The 13453-nt window shown below is 46.1% G+C and overlaps 4 pseudogenes; all 4 read right to left on the bottom strand.

The window, feature by feature from the left end:
- Nucleotides 1–3977: 3977 nt before the first annotated feature.
- Nucleotides 3978–4097, bottom strand: LOC141267955 (5S ribosomal RNA; annotated as a pseudogene).
- Nucleotides 4098–11447: 7350 nt separating this feature from the next.
- Nucleotides 11448–11567, bottom strand: LOC141267778 (5S ribosomal RNA; annotated as a pseudogene).
- Nucleotides 11568–12188: 621 nt separating this feature from the next.
- On the bottom strand, nucleotides 12189–12307 carry LOC141267518 (5S ribosomal RNA; annotated as a pseudogene).
- Nucleotides 12308–13249: 942 nt separating this feature from the next.
- LOC141270197 (5S ribosomal RNA) lies at nucleotides 13250–13369 on the bottom strand (annotated as a pseudogene).
- Between the last annotated feature and the right edge of the window lie 84 nt (nucleotides 13370–13453).

The raw sequence follows: 13453 nt of genomic DNA, 5'->3' as shown, positions 1-13453 counted from the left end.
CATTAATAAATTGGGATACAACAATTTTGGGTTAAATATATATATATATATATATAAAACTTCATATGTGGAATGTTTGAGTTGAACAGATCTGTGAATGTCAGAGTGAAGGTGACAGATGAGTAAATCAGCAGTGTGATTGATGTGACAGAGGCCTCCTATGTTTGTATGTTTGAAAAAAAAAATGTTTCTTTATGTGAAGGTACAAAAATATATTTAATTCTGAGGAAATTATAATACATAATTAGGTATTATCTACATATATATATATTTCTATATTTCGTTAATAATTATTATTTCTTGATTTAACTAATAGTGGATAAGTGCAACCACACATCAAAATGGTTTACAAAGCAAATTTATATTTAGAATAATTTTCCACATGATAATATTCTTGAATAACAATAATATTATTTTTAATGGTTACCTAAATAGGTACACACCTCTCTTTAGTCAAATCTATGCTACTCATCGATATGAAATTTATGCACAATATTTCTAGAAGAATAATTATTTTTAATTTGGTTCTGATATATACATAAATTTTATAAAATAATATTTTTGGTATTAAGGGGGAAAATGTGTTTTTGATCCTGATTACATAATCACTTTTGATCAATACTTATTTTCCACACATTTTAATAAAGAAGAAATAATAATAAGGTACTATGGTATAATTAAGAAGGGTATTACATGCAAAGTTGCATAATTTAATATTTTTTGGTGGTACAAGGTTATGACAAATATGAAATCATCCAGATAATGGAGATATAAGGGTATTTTTTATGGAGAATATAATTACTCTGCCTTTGTCATTAAAATTTAAAGGCCTTATTTTTATTTTTATTCTTATTTTTACTCTTAATTTTATTTTTCATTTTTAAAATTTTATTCTTACTTTATACTTCTTATTTTTCTGTTTTTTCATTTTTTAATTCTCATTTGATTTTATTTGAGTTCAATATCTCAATTGAGAAAACACATTAATAATTAATAAAGTAGTGTCTAATACAAGAGTATTGCTTCATTAAATATATATTGCTAAGGAAAAAAATGTTTACATTTTCTGAGTAAACACAACAATTCATTCATTCATTTATTCATTCATTCATTCATTCATACATTCATATATTTATTCATTTTGGTTCAGGAGTATACATTCTTTGATATTATTGGTTTAATAAAGATATAAAAACTTGTTTTTTCAAAATACACTGACACCTATGGGTTGGAAAAGGTAATTACACCTATGACATAAAAATGTTCTATCATATGGAGAACTTGATTGATAATGAATTATTATCTATTATTGTTTATTATTCCAAACATAATTTATTTTAATATTTTGATAATAATTAGATGGATATTACTGATTGCTATGGTACGCTGTGATATTATAGGTTAGGAAAAACTGCCAGATTTGGTATCAGATTAGGGAATGAAGACTTCAATCAAGACATCGCAATTATGAATTCTATCTTAATAAAGACTTTTAATTTTTATAAATCAAAGAGATTCTCAAAAGTTACAAGAAGAAGCAACTGATATCCGGACGTCTCAGAAGGTAACAGGTGTGAATGCTGAGTGTTATAATAGACTGTGTCCATTACATACAATACAATTCACACCACTGATCACCAGCACGGCAGAGGACGATGATCCTATATGTACTGTGTTGTGTTCAAGTTTCATCACGTTCCACTGGTTTCTTATCACCTGCAACGCTTCAATGAAAGCTGGTGAACAGGTAATACCTGGCATATGTGTCCTGTATATAAAGGACTGAGTACTGTTTATGGTGCTATATAAAGCAGGAAAGTGTCAAGTTAACCCTTGCTTTACTGACCAAAGACGTCACATCTGTTCCAAAAGTGACACGAGACCAGTGCGGACACACGGAAGATTCCAAAGACGATCCAACGTAAGTCCAGGTGACACTGCACAGATATTAAAGCTACATTTCATCCATGGACTTTGTTTTCTTATCAACTGACACACATGATCTTTCTAATAAAGAGTACAGTTTATGGACTGAACAATAATGAACACAATTATGGACTGTACAATATCTACATGCTGTAATTTATTTCAAAGGAGTTTTCATCTAAAGACTGTGTTATAAAAGAACCAAGAAGAAGACGAGACGACGACCCGATGACATCAGATGATGACGATTGAACCCGCGATTGCTTCAATTTAGATATAGGGAAGTATAATTATACATATTAAATGAATATTAGTCGCGGCTTACCATAACATGAATTCACATCATTATATAACAATAATCCGATATTGATACTATTATTACTATTATTATTATTATGGAAATTTAATGATATTGCCAAGGAAGAAGGAAAGAAAAAATGATTGATGAATGTATCTTCTTTTGAGAAATTTCAGTTAAAGTCCTTTTATTCTCAAAAAAGGGGGAAATGTTAAATGGTTAATTATGGAAATTCATTTGGAATGTTAATCGATAATCATTTTTCTGAGTTCTATGCCTCAGCCATCGTGTCTAGTTGACATGCGCTAGTTGTGTGTGTATTTTTGGTTCACTACCATATGTAGAACAGGTGTGCCATACGACTGGCTATAAAAGCCCATGGTACAGAAAGGGGGGGCTCTCTTGCTCTGCCCACCCCACAAGACACAGAATCTTCATGCTGAGAAGCAGATGACATCTAGGCCTGGACACATGCTGGACAAAGACATGATTTACCAGCCAGGATCCAAGGAAAGATGGGTGAATCTCAACAATTAAGCTAATTATGGACAAATGGACAATTACTTTATAAATAATTATTGTATGTACCTGCTGCAATCTGATTCTTTTTAATGGACAATCCAAGAATAAATAGATACATTTTTTTATAAGAATATCGTGATATTAATACTTTGAGAAGTCCTCAGTAGAAAAAAATAATACAGGAAGAGTATTATTTTACAGTCTCCCATCCAAGTACTAACCAGGCCCAACCCTGCTTAGCTTCCAAGATCAGATGAGATCGGGCGTGTTCAGGGTGGTGTGGCCATAGGCAGAGGCAAGCCTCTCACTTGCTGCTTTTCTACTTTAACGTCTGCCTGCCGGCTGCCCTTTCCAGTGCTCAGCAAGACCAGGTCATTTTGTGCTTTCCCTTCTCTTCAATTTTTTTGCTGGCTTCCTTAAAAGGTCTTGTAGACACAACGCCCCACTCAGAGCCGCTGAGCTCACTGATCGGCCGCAGCGCTGTCGACGGAACATCAGCTTCACGGCCAATGCCACAGGCCGGGAGCAGAGGCGAGACTCACCGGTAGACCCGGGTAGGGTGAGTAGAGCGCGGTTAGTTGCTTTCTAATAGCCTGCAGCCGGGGATTAACTTTTAATGAAAGGGAACAATCCCTTTGACTGTCTGCAGCGCGCCACACCTAGGAAGCGCACTCTCACACACAAGCCAGCATGCACACGTGCTCGCACGTGACAACACCCCCCAGCTGCCCCTACAACCTCTCCGTCACCATGCGTCAGACTCTCCTGCCTGTTTAATGATTTCAGGGCCCTAGCAGGAATCACCCCCCCTCCCCAATTCCTTCCGCACCTTCCTTGCCTTCCTTGCACTGAGGTTAGCTCTTTGTCAGCCGTCTGGCTTGGTTACACAAGCTTCTTTGCAGAGAAACATGTTATTTCTGCTGGCCCTCGCTAGGCGGCCGGCATCCAAAACCTTCCCTGGGCACCTGCTGAAAGCCTGGCCCCTTCACGGCCCCGAGTGCTTTTAACGCCATCATTTCCACACGGCGAGCTGCGGAGTCAATAAGCACTCCTAGCCGTGGCAAGGAGCTCGGTGTCAGGCCTGCGTGAAGGCGGCAGGGTAGCGTACTTAACTGCCAACTGGCTCAGAGGTCTTGGGGCTTCCATCATCTAAGTTACTTAAGGTCGGTGTCCGGCAAGGCGCCGTTCCATGCTAGCCGAGCTGGGCAGTAGGTAAAAACGTCATCAAAATGGTCTACAGCACCTGGAGTTCCCAGGAGGTCTCCCATCCAAGTACTGTCCAAGCCCAGCCCTGCTTTGCTTTCGAGATCAGACAAGATCGGGCGTATCCAAGGTGGTATTGCCAGTAGACGCTGTTTGATCCATCGCCCGGCCAGTCTTTCTCAGGATCGCTTGGTGGCGAGCAATCTGGCCGTGACGGGGCGGGCTCCGAAGGGTCCATGCAAAGGCTGTGCCGTCCCTACAGGTGTGGTTTGTTTAGCAGTGATTCACCGGTCGCATCAGGTGTCTTCAAAAATGTCTCGGCGCAGGGTCTCCTGCAGGCTAAACCCTTCATCGCGGTAATGTGACAGAAAGAGCAAGCTGGACCCGTAACTTGGGGGCGGAGCAAGACGTCCAGGGGTGAATGAAGGAAGAGGGTGAGATGGTTGCCAGTGACTTTGAGCTGCTCTTCAGGGGGGAGGGTCGTGTTGCCTGCAAAGGACTTCTGCTTGGGGTTACCGGTGGTTGCCTCCAGCCACCCGGGAGACGCTGGTCCTGGTGAAAAGGAGCCTAGTATTAAAAGTAAATAAGCAACAATGCTGGAGGCCCACGATGATCAGAAGGATGCTGGTATTTTGCAGAGATGAAATAGCGCAAGAGAGAAAGCAAATGAAAAAAAGAAAAGAGAATGAATGTGTGCACTTGTGAAAGGGAATGGAAAAAAGGCATAGAAGAGAGTGCCCCCTGCTGGTGGAAGGAAGGAAAAAGCAAAAGCCTACAGCACCTGGTATTCCCAGGTGGTCTCCAATAGAGATGAGCGGTGTTCGACTAGAACTGTTCGCCAATCTCAAATTCGAGCTGTTTTGGGCGGTGTTCGAGTTGTTCGACGAACCCGAACGATTTGCAAAAAATTCGGCTGTTTGAGGTTATGTTCGATAACTGTTCGTGCCTACCAAAAGCGTGTCCTGCATGTCTGGTGCTATTTAGAGCACCAATCATGCAGGGATTGTCTGCCACTCACTGTAATGCCACAGCCATGGTGGTTGTGGCATTACAGTGATTGCCCAAATCGATGGGAACAGTGCCAACAGTGAAACATGAAAAGCCGGCAATTCAGCAGCGGCACACACCAGTACCCGACAATTTAGAACCGAAAGAATAGAGCTTCACACATAGATTAGATAGATAGAAACATGTCAGTCACATATATATGAAGTACAGTGACAGTGTTGCTTACTGTACTTGTCATTTAGCGTAAAGGATTTATAAAAAAAAATAATAGTGTTTTCATGCACCGTCTCTTTAAAAAAGCCGGCCGGCAATTCAGCAGCGGTACCCGACAATTTAGAATAGAAGGAATAGAGAATCACACATAGATTAGATAGATAGAAACATGTCAGTCACATATATATGAAGTACAGTGACAGTGTTGATTACTGTACTTGTCATTTAGTGTAAAGGATTTATCAAAAAAAATAATAGTGTTTTCATGCACCGTCTCTTTAAGAAAGCCGGCCGGCAATTCAGCATCTGTACCCGACAATTTATAACAGACAGAATAGAGCTTCACACATAGATTAGATAGATAGAAACATGTCAGTCACATATATATGAAGTACAGTGATAGTGTTGGTTACTGTACTTGTCATTTAGTATTAAAATAAAGAATTTATTATTAAAAAAATTGGCGTGGGGTTCCCCTTAATTTTAGGCTCTAGCAGAGGTTAAGCAGACAGCTGGGGCAGATGTTTGAAGCCTGGGAAGGGGGTAATACCCATGGAGCTTCCCAGGCTACTAATATGAGCCCCCAGCTGAATACCTAGCCTTTACTAGCTATTAAAATGGGGGACCCCCCCAAAAAAATGACGTGGGGTCCCCCCTAATTTAATAGCTAGCAAAGGCTAGGCAGACAGCTGGGGGCTGATATTAATAGCCCAGGAAGGGAGCCATGAATATTGGCCCCCTCCCAGGCTAGAAACACCAGCCGTCAGCCGCCCCAGAAATGGCGCATTCATAGGATGCGCCAATTCTGGCACTTAGCCTCGCTCTTCCACGCTGCCCTGGTGCGGTGGCAGGGGGTAATAGGGCTGGGGTTGATGTCAGCTTATAATGCCAGCTGACATCAAGCCCAGGTTAGTAATGGAGAGGTGTCTATAAGAAACCCCCATTACTAACCCCATAGTCAAAGTTAAAAGAAAACACAAACACCCAGAATAAAGTCCTTTAATTGAAATAAAGACACAATTCTTTATTGTTCTAAATTAAACCATACTTACCGTCACGCCCATTCCAGCTGAAGCCAACGATCTCCTGTAATAAAAATAAAATAATAAAGCAACCTCATCCTTACCTTTCCATGGTTCCCACGACAGCTTCAGCTCTGCTACATCGAGATGACAGGCTGGACCGCAGCAGAACGCCGCCATCCAGCCTGTCATCCCGCAGACACTGAGAAGAGCAGGCTTGCTTGCGCTCCACATTGTCTCTCTGTGACGGCATAAAGATGAGCCGAGGTCATTTCCAATGAACTCGGCTCACCTCATGCACGTCACTGACAGCGTGGGAAAATTCTCACGCTGAAGCGCTGAGTGCAGGAGAATTTTCCCACGCTGTCAGTGAGGTGCATGAGGTGAGCTGAGTTCATTGGACATGAGCTCACCTCATGCACGTCACTGACAGCGTGGGAGAATTCTCCTGCACTCAGCACTTCAGCGTGAGAATTTTCCCACGCTGTCAGTGACGTGCATGAGGTGAGCCGAGTTCATTGGACATGACCTCGGCTCATCTGGATGCCGTCACAGCGAGACACTGAGGAGCGCAAGCATGCCTGCTCTTCTCAGTGTCCGCGGGATGACAGGCTGGATGGCGGCGTTCTGCTGCGGTCCAGCCTGTCATCTCGATGTAGCAGAGCTGAAGCTGTCGTGGGAACCATGGAAAGGTAAGGATGAGGTTGGTTTATTATTTTTCTTTTATTGCAGGAGATCGTTGGCTTCAGCTGGAATGGGCGTGATGGTAAGTATGGTTTAATTTAGAACAATAAAGAATTGTGCGTTTATTTCAATTAAAGGACTTTTTTCTTGGTGTTGTGTTTTTTTTAAATACTTTACTAGAAATTCATGGTGGTCATGTCTAATATTGGCGTGACCCCATGAATTTTGGGCTTAGGGCCAGCTGATAATGCCAAGCTGGCCCTAACCCCTTTATTACCCAGTGAGCCACCGCATCAGGGCCCTGGATGAGTTGGGTACAGCGCCAGAAGATGGCGCTTCTATGAACGCGCCATTTTCCGGGGTGGCTGCGGACTGCAATTTGCAGCGGGGGTGGCCCAGAAAGCTTGGGCCTCCCTGCGCTGCGGATTCCAGCCCCCAGCTGCATAGTTGTACCTGGCTGGACACAAAAACAGGGCGAAGCCCCACGTCAATTTTCTTTAAATTATTTCATGAAATAATTATGAAAAAAAGGCCTTCCCTATGTTGTTGTGTCCGGAGAGGTACAAATAGGCAGCTGGTGGTTGGGGGCAGCCCGTTCCTGCCTGCTGTACCTGGCTGGACACAAATATAGTGCGAAGCCCCACTTCAATTTTTTTTAATTATTTCATGAAATTCATGAAATAATTAAGAAAAAAAGGCCTTCTCTATATTGTTGTGTCCGGCCAGGTACAAATAGGCAGCTGGTGGTTGGGGGCAGCCCGTTCCTGCCTGCTGTACCTGGCTGGACACAAATATAGTGCGAAGCCCCACTTCAATTTTTTTAAATTATTTCAGGAAATTCATGAAATAATTAAAAAAAAATTGACGTGGGGCTTCGCACTATATTTGTGTCCAGTCAGGTGCAGCAGGCAGGAACGGGCTGCCCCCAACCACCAGCTGCCTATTTGTACCTGGCCGGACACAACAATATAGGGAAGCCCTTTTTTTCTTAATTATTTCATGAAATAATTTAAAGAAAATTGACGTGGGGCTTCGCCCTGTTTTTGTGTCCAGCCAGGTACAACTATGCAGCTGGGGGCTGGAATCCGCAGCGCAGGGAGGCCCAAGCTTTCTGGGCCACCCCCGCTGCAAATTGCAGTCCGCAGCCACCCCGGAAAATGGCGCGTTCATAGAAGCGCCATCTTCTGGCGCTGTACCCAACTCATCCAGGGCCCTGATGCGGTGGCTCACTGGGTAATAAAGGGGTTAGGGCCAGCTTGGCATTATCAGCTGGCCCTAAGCCCAAAATTCATGGGGTCACGCCAATATTAGACATGACCACCATGAATTTCTAGTAAAGTATTTAAAAAAACCACAACACCCAGAAAAAAGTCCTTTAATTGAAATAAACACACAATTCTTTATTGTTCTAAATTAAACCATACTTACCGTCACGCCCATTCCAGCTGAAGCCAAAGATCTCCTGAAATAAAAGAAAAATAATAAAGCAACATCATCCTTACCTTTCCATGGTTCCCATGACAGCTTCAGCTCTGCTACATCGAGATGACAGGCTGGACCGCAGCAGAACGCTGCCATCCAGCCTGTCATCCCGCAGACACTGAGAAGCGCAGGCTTGCTTGCGCTCCACAGTGTCTCTCTGTGAGGGCATCCAGATGAGCCGAGTTAATGTCCAATGAACTCGGCTCACCTCATGCACGTCACTGACAACGTGGGAAAATTCTCCTGCACTCAGCGCTTCAGCGTGGGAGAATTCTCACACTGAAGCGCTGAGTGCAGGAGAATTCTCCCACGCTGTCAGTGACGTGCAGGAGGTGAGCTGAGTTCATTGGACATAAGCTCACCTTATGCACGTCACTGACAGCGTGGGAAAATTCTCCTGCACTCAGCGCTTCAGCGTGGGAGAATTCTCACGCTGAAGCGCTGAGTGCAGGAGAATTCTCCCACGCTGTCAGTGACGTGCAGGTGAGCTGAGTTCATTGGACATGAGCTCACCTTATGCACGTCACTGACAGCGTGGGAGAATTCTCCTGCACTCAGCGCTTCAGCGTGAGAATTTTCCCACCCTGTCAGTGACGTGCATGAGGTGCGCCGAGTTCATTGGACATGAACTCGTCTCATCTTTATGCCGTCACAGCCAGACACTGCAGAGCGCAAGCAAGCCTGCGCTTCTCAGTGTCTGCGGGATGACAGGCTGGATGGCGGCGTTCTGCTGCGGTCCAGCCTGTCATCTCGATGTAGCAGAGCTGAAGCTGTCGTGGGAACCATGGAAAGGTAAGGATGATGTTGCTTTATTATTTTTCTTTTATTGCAGGAGATCGTTGGCTTCAGCTGGAATGGGCGTGATGGTAAGTATGGTTTAATTTAGAACAATAAAGGATTGTGTCTTTATTTCAATTAAAGGACTTTATTCTGGGTGTTTGTGTTTTCTTTTAACTTTGACTATGGGGTTAGTAATGGGGGTGTCTTATAGACGCCTCTCCATTACTAACCTGGGCTTGATGTCAGCTGGCATTATAAGCTGACATCAACCCCAGCCCTATTACCCCCTGCCACCGCTACAGGGCAGCGTGGAAGAGCGAGGCTAAGTGCCAGAATTGGCGCATCCTATGAATGCGCCATTTCTGGGGCGGCTGACGGCTGGTGTTTCTAGCCTGGGAGGGGGCCAATATTCATGGCTCCCTTCCTGGGCTATTAATATCAGCCCCCAGCTGTCTGCCTAGCCTTTGCTAGCTATTAAATTAGGGGGGACCCCCACGTCATTTTTTTGGGGGGGTCCCCCATTTTAATAGCTAGTAAAGGCTATGTATTCAGCTGGGGGCTCATATTAGTAGCCTGGGAAGCTCCGTGGATATTACCCCCTTCCCAGGCTTCAAACATCTGCCCCAGCTGTCTGCTTAACCTCCGCTAGAGACTAAAATTAAGGGGAACCCCATGCCAATTTTTTTTAATAATAAATCCTTTATTTTAATACTAAATGACAAGTACAGTAACCAACACTATCACTGTACTTCATATATATGTGACTGACATGTTTCTATCTATCTAATCTATGTGTGAAGCTCTATTCTGTCTGTTATAAATTGTCGGGTACAGATGCTGAATTGCCGGCCGGCTTTTTTAAAGAGACAGTGCATGAAAACACTATTATATTTTTTAATAAATACTTTACACTAAATGACAAGTACAGTAAGCAACACTGTCACTGTACTTCATATATATGTGACTGACATGTTTCTATGTATCTAATCTATGTGTGAGGCTCTATTCCTTCTTGTCTAAATTGTCGGGTACCGGTGTATGCCGCTGCTGAATTGCCGGCCGGCTTTTTTAAAGAAAGCGTCTTCTGAGCAGTTTGTCAGCTTTTGGACACCTTTGAAGGTGTTTTCTATGTGTTTCTATGTGTTTTTGTTTGCCTGCCATTGGTTTTAACGGTGTTCGACGGTGTTCTAAGGTGTTCGACGAACAGTTCGACGAACAGTTCCTCGAACATCCCGGTGTTCGACGAACCGAACTGAACCCGAACACTACGGGGGTGGCTCAACACTAGTCTCCAATCCAAGTACTAACCAGGCCTGACACTGCTTTGCTTCTGAGATCACATGTGTTCAGGGTGGTGTAGCCGTACTCAGGCACAAGCCTCTCACTTGCTGCTTTTCTACTTTGAAGTCTGGCTGCCGGATGCCCTTTCCAGTGTTCAGCAAGACCAGGTCCTTTTGTGCTTTCCCTTCTCTTCAATTTTTTTGCTGGCTTCCTTAAAATGTCTTGTAGACACAACGCCCCACTCAGAGCCGCTGAGCTCACTGATCGGCTGCAGCGCTGTCGACGGAACGTCAGCTTCACGGCCAATGCCACAGGCCGGGAGCAGAGGCGAGACTCACCGGTAGACCCGGGTAGGGTGAGTAGAGCGCGGTTAGTTGCTTTCTAATAGCCTGCAGCCGGGGATTAACTTTTAATGAAAGGGAACAATCCCTTTGACTGTCTGCAGCACGCCACACCTAGGAAGCGCACTCTCACACACAAGCCAGCATGCACACGTGCTCGCACGTGACAACACCCCCTATCTGCCCCTACAACCTCTCCGTCACCATGCGTCAGACTCTCCTGCCTGTTTTATGATTTCAGGGCCCTAGCAGGAATCACCCCCCCCTCTCCAATTCCTTCCGCACCTTCCTTTCCTTCCTTGCACTGAGGTTAGCTCTTTGTCAGCCGTCTGGCTTGGTTACACAAGCTTCTTTGCAGAGAAACATGTTACTTCTGCTGGCCCTCGCTAGGCGGCTGGCATCCAAAACCTTCCCTGGGCACCTGCTGAAAGCCTGGCCCCTTCACGGCCCCGGGTGCTTTTAACGCCATCATTTCCACACGGCGAGCTGCGGAGTCAATAAGCACTCCTAGCCGTGGCAAGGAGCTCGGAGTCAGGCCTGCGTGAAGGAGGCGGGGTAGCGTACTTAGCTGCCAACTGGCTCAGAGGCCTTGGGGCTTCCATCATCTAAGTTACTTAAGGTCGGTGTCCGGCAAGGCGCCGTTCCATGCTAGCCGAGCTGGGCAGTAGGGCAAAACGTCATCAAAATGGTCTACAGCACCCAGTGTTCCCAGGAGGTCTCCCATCCAAGTACTGTCTGAGCCCAGCACTGCTTTGCTTCCGAGATCAGAAGAGATCGGGCGTATCCAAGGTGGTATGGCCAGTAGACGCTGCTCGATCCATCGCCCGGCCAGCCTTTCTCAGGATCGCTTGGTGGCGAGCAATCTGGCCGTGACGGGGCGGGCTCCGAAGAGTCCATGCAAAGGCTGTGCCGTCCCTAAAGGTGTGGTTTGTTTAGCAGTGATTCACCCGCCGCATCAGGTGTCTTCAAAAATGTCTCGGCGCAGGGTCTCCTGCAGGCTAAACCTTTCATTGCGGTAATGTGACAGAAAGAGCACGCTGGATCCGTAACCTTGGGGCGGAGCGAGACGTCCAGGGGTGAATGAAGGAAGAGGGTGAGATGGTTGCCAGTGACTTTGAGCTGCTCTTCAGGGGGGAGGGTCGTGTTGCCTGCAAAGGTCTTCTGCTTGGGGTTACCGGTGGTTGCCTCCAGCCACGCGGGAGACGCCGGTCCTGGTGAAAAGGAGCCTAGTATTAAAAGTAAAGAAGCAACAATGCTGGAGGCCCACGGTGATCAGAAGGATGATGGTATTTTGCAGAGATGAAATAGCGCAAGAGAGAAAGCAAATGAAAAAAAGAAAAGAGAATGAATGTGTGCACTTGTGAAAGGGAATGGAAAAAAGGCATAGAAGAGAGTGCCCCCTGCTGGTGGAAGGAAGGAAAAAGCAAAAGCCTACATCACCTGGTATTCCCAGGCGGTCTCCCATCCAAGTACTAACCAGGCCAAACTCTGCTTAGCTTCCAAGATCAGACGAGATCAGGCGTGTTCAGGGTGGTGTGGCCGTAGGCGGAGACAAGCCTCTCACTTGCTGCTTTTCTACTCTGACGTCTGGCTGCCGGCTGCCCTTTCCAGTGCTCAGCAAGACCAGGTCCTTTTGTGCTTTCCCTTCTCTTCAATTTTTTTGCTGGCTTCCTTAAAAGGTCTTGTAGACACAACGCCCCACTCAGAGCCGCTGAGCTCACTGATCGGCTGCAGCGCTGTCGACGGAACGTCAGCTTCACGGCCAATACCACAGGCCGGGAGCAGAGGCGAGACTCACCGGTAGACCCGGGTAGGGTGAGCAGAGCGCGGTTAGTTGATTTCTAATAGCCTGCAGCCGGGGATTAACTTTTAATGAAAGGGAACAATCCCTTTGACTGTCTGCAGCGCGCCACACCTAGGAAGCGCACTCTCACACACAAGCCAGCAAGCACACGTGCTCGCACGTGACAACACCCCCTATCTGCCCCAACATCCTCTCCGTCACCATGCGTCAGACTCTCCTGCCTGTTTTATGATTTCAGGGCCCTAGCAGGAATCACCCCCCCCCTCCCCAATTCCTTCCGCACCTTCCTTGCCTTCCCTGCACTGAGGTTAGCTCTTTGTCAGCCATCTGGCTTGGTTACACAAGCTTCTTTGCAGAGAAACATGTTACTTCTGCTGGCCCTCGCTAGGCGGCCGGCATCCAAATCCTTCCCTGGGCACCTGCTGAAAGCCTGGCCCCTTCACGGCCCCGAGTGCTTTTAACGCCATCATTTCCACACAGCGAACTGCGGAGTCAATAAGCACTCCTAGCCGTGGCAAGGAGCTCGGTGTCAGGCCTCCGAGAAGGCGGCGGGGTAGCGTACTTAGCTGCCAACTGGCTCAGAGGCCTTGGGGCTTCCATCATCTAAGTTACTTAAGGTCGGTGTCTGGCAAGGCGCCGTTCCATGCTAGCCGAGCTGGGCAGTAGGGCAAAACGTCATCAAAATAGTCTACAGCACCCGGTGTTCCCAGGAGTTCTCCCATCCAAGTACTGTCTGAGCCCAGCCCTGCTTTGCTTTCGAGATCAGACGAGATCAGGCTTATCCAAGGTGGTACGGCCAGTAGACACTGCTCGATCCATCGCCCGGCCAGTCTTTCTCAGGATCGCTTGGTGGCGAGCAATCTGGCCGTGACGGGGCGGGCTCCGAAGG

The sequence above is a fragment of the Phyllobates terribilis genome, unplaced genomic scaffold (genome assembly GCF_046119375.1).
Source record: "Phyllobates terribilis strain yellow unplaced genomic scaffold, ASM4611937v1 Scaffold_4__5_contigs__length_816908805, whole genome shotgun sequence".
In the NCBI taxonomy this organism is placed as follows: domain Eukaryota; kingdom Metazoa; phylum Chordata; class Amphibia; order Anura; family Dendrobatidae; genus Phyllobates; species Phyllobates terribilis.
Note: the sequence above shows the minus strand (reverse complement) of the source record. Positions and strands in the feature narration are given on the sequence as shown.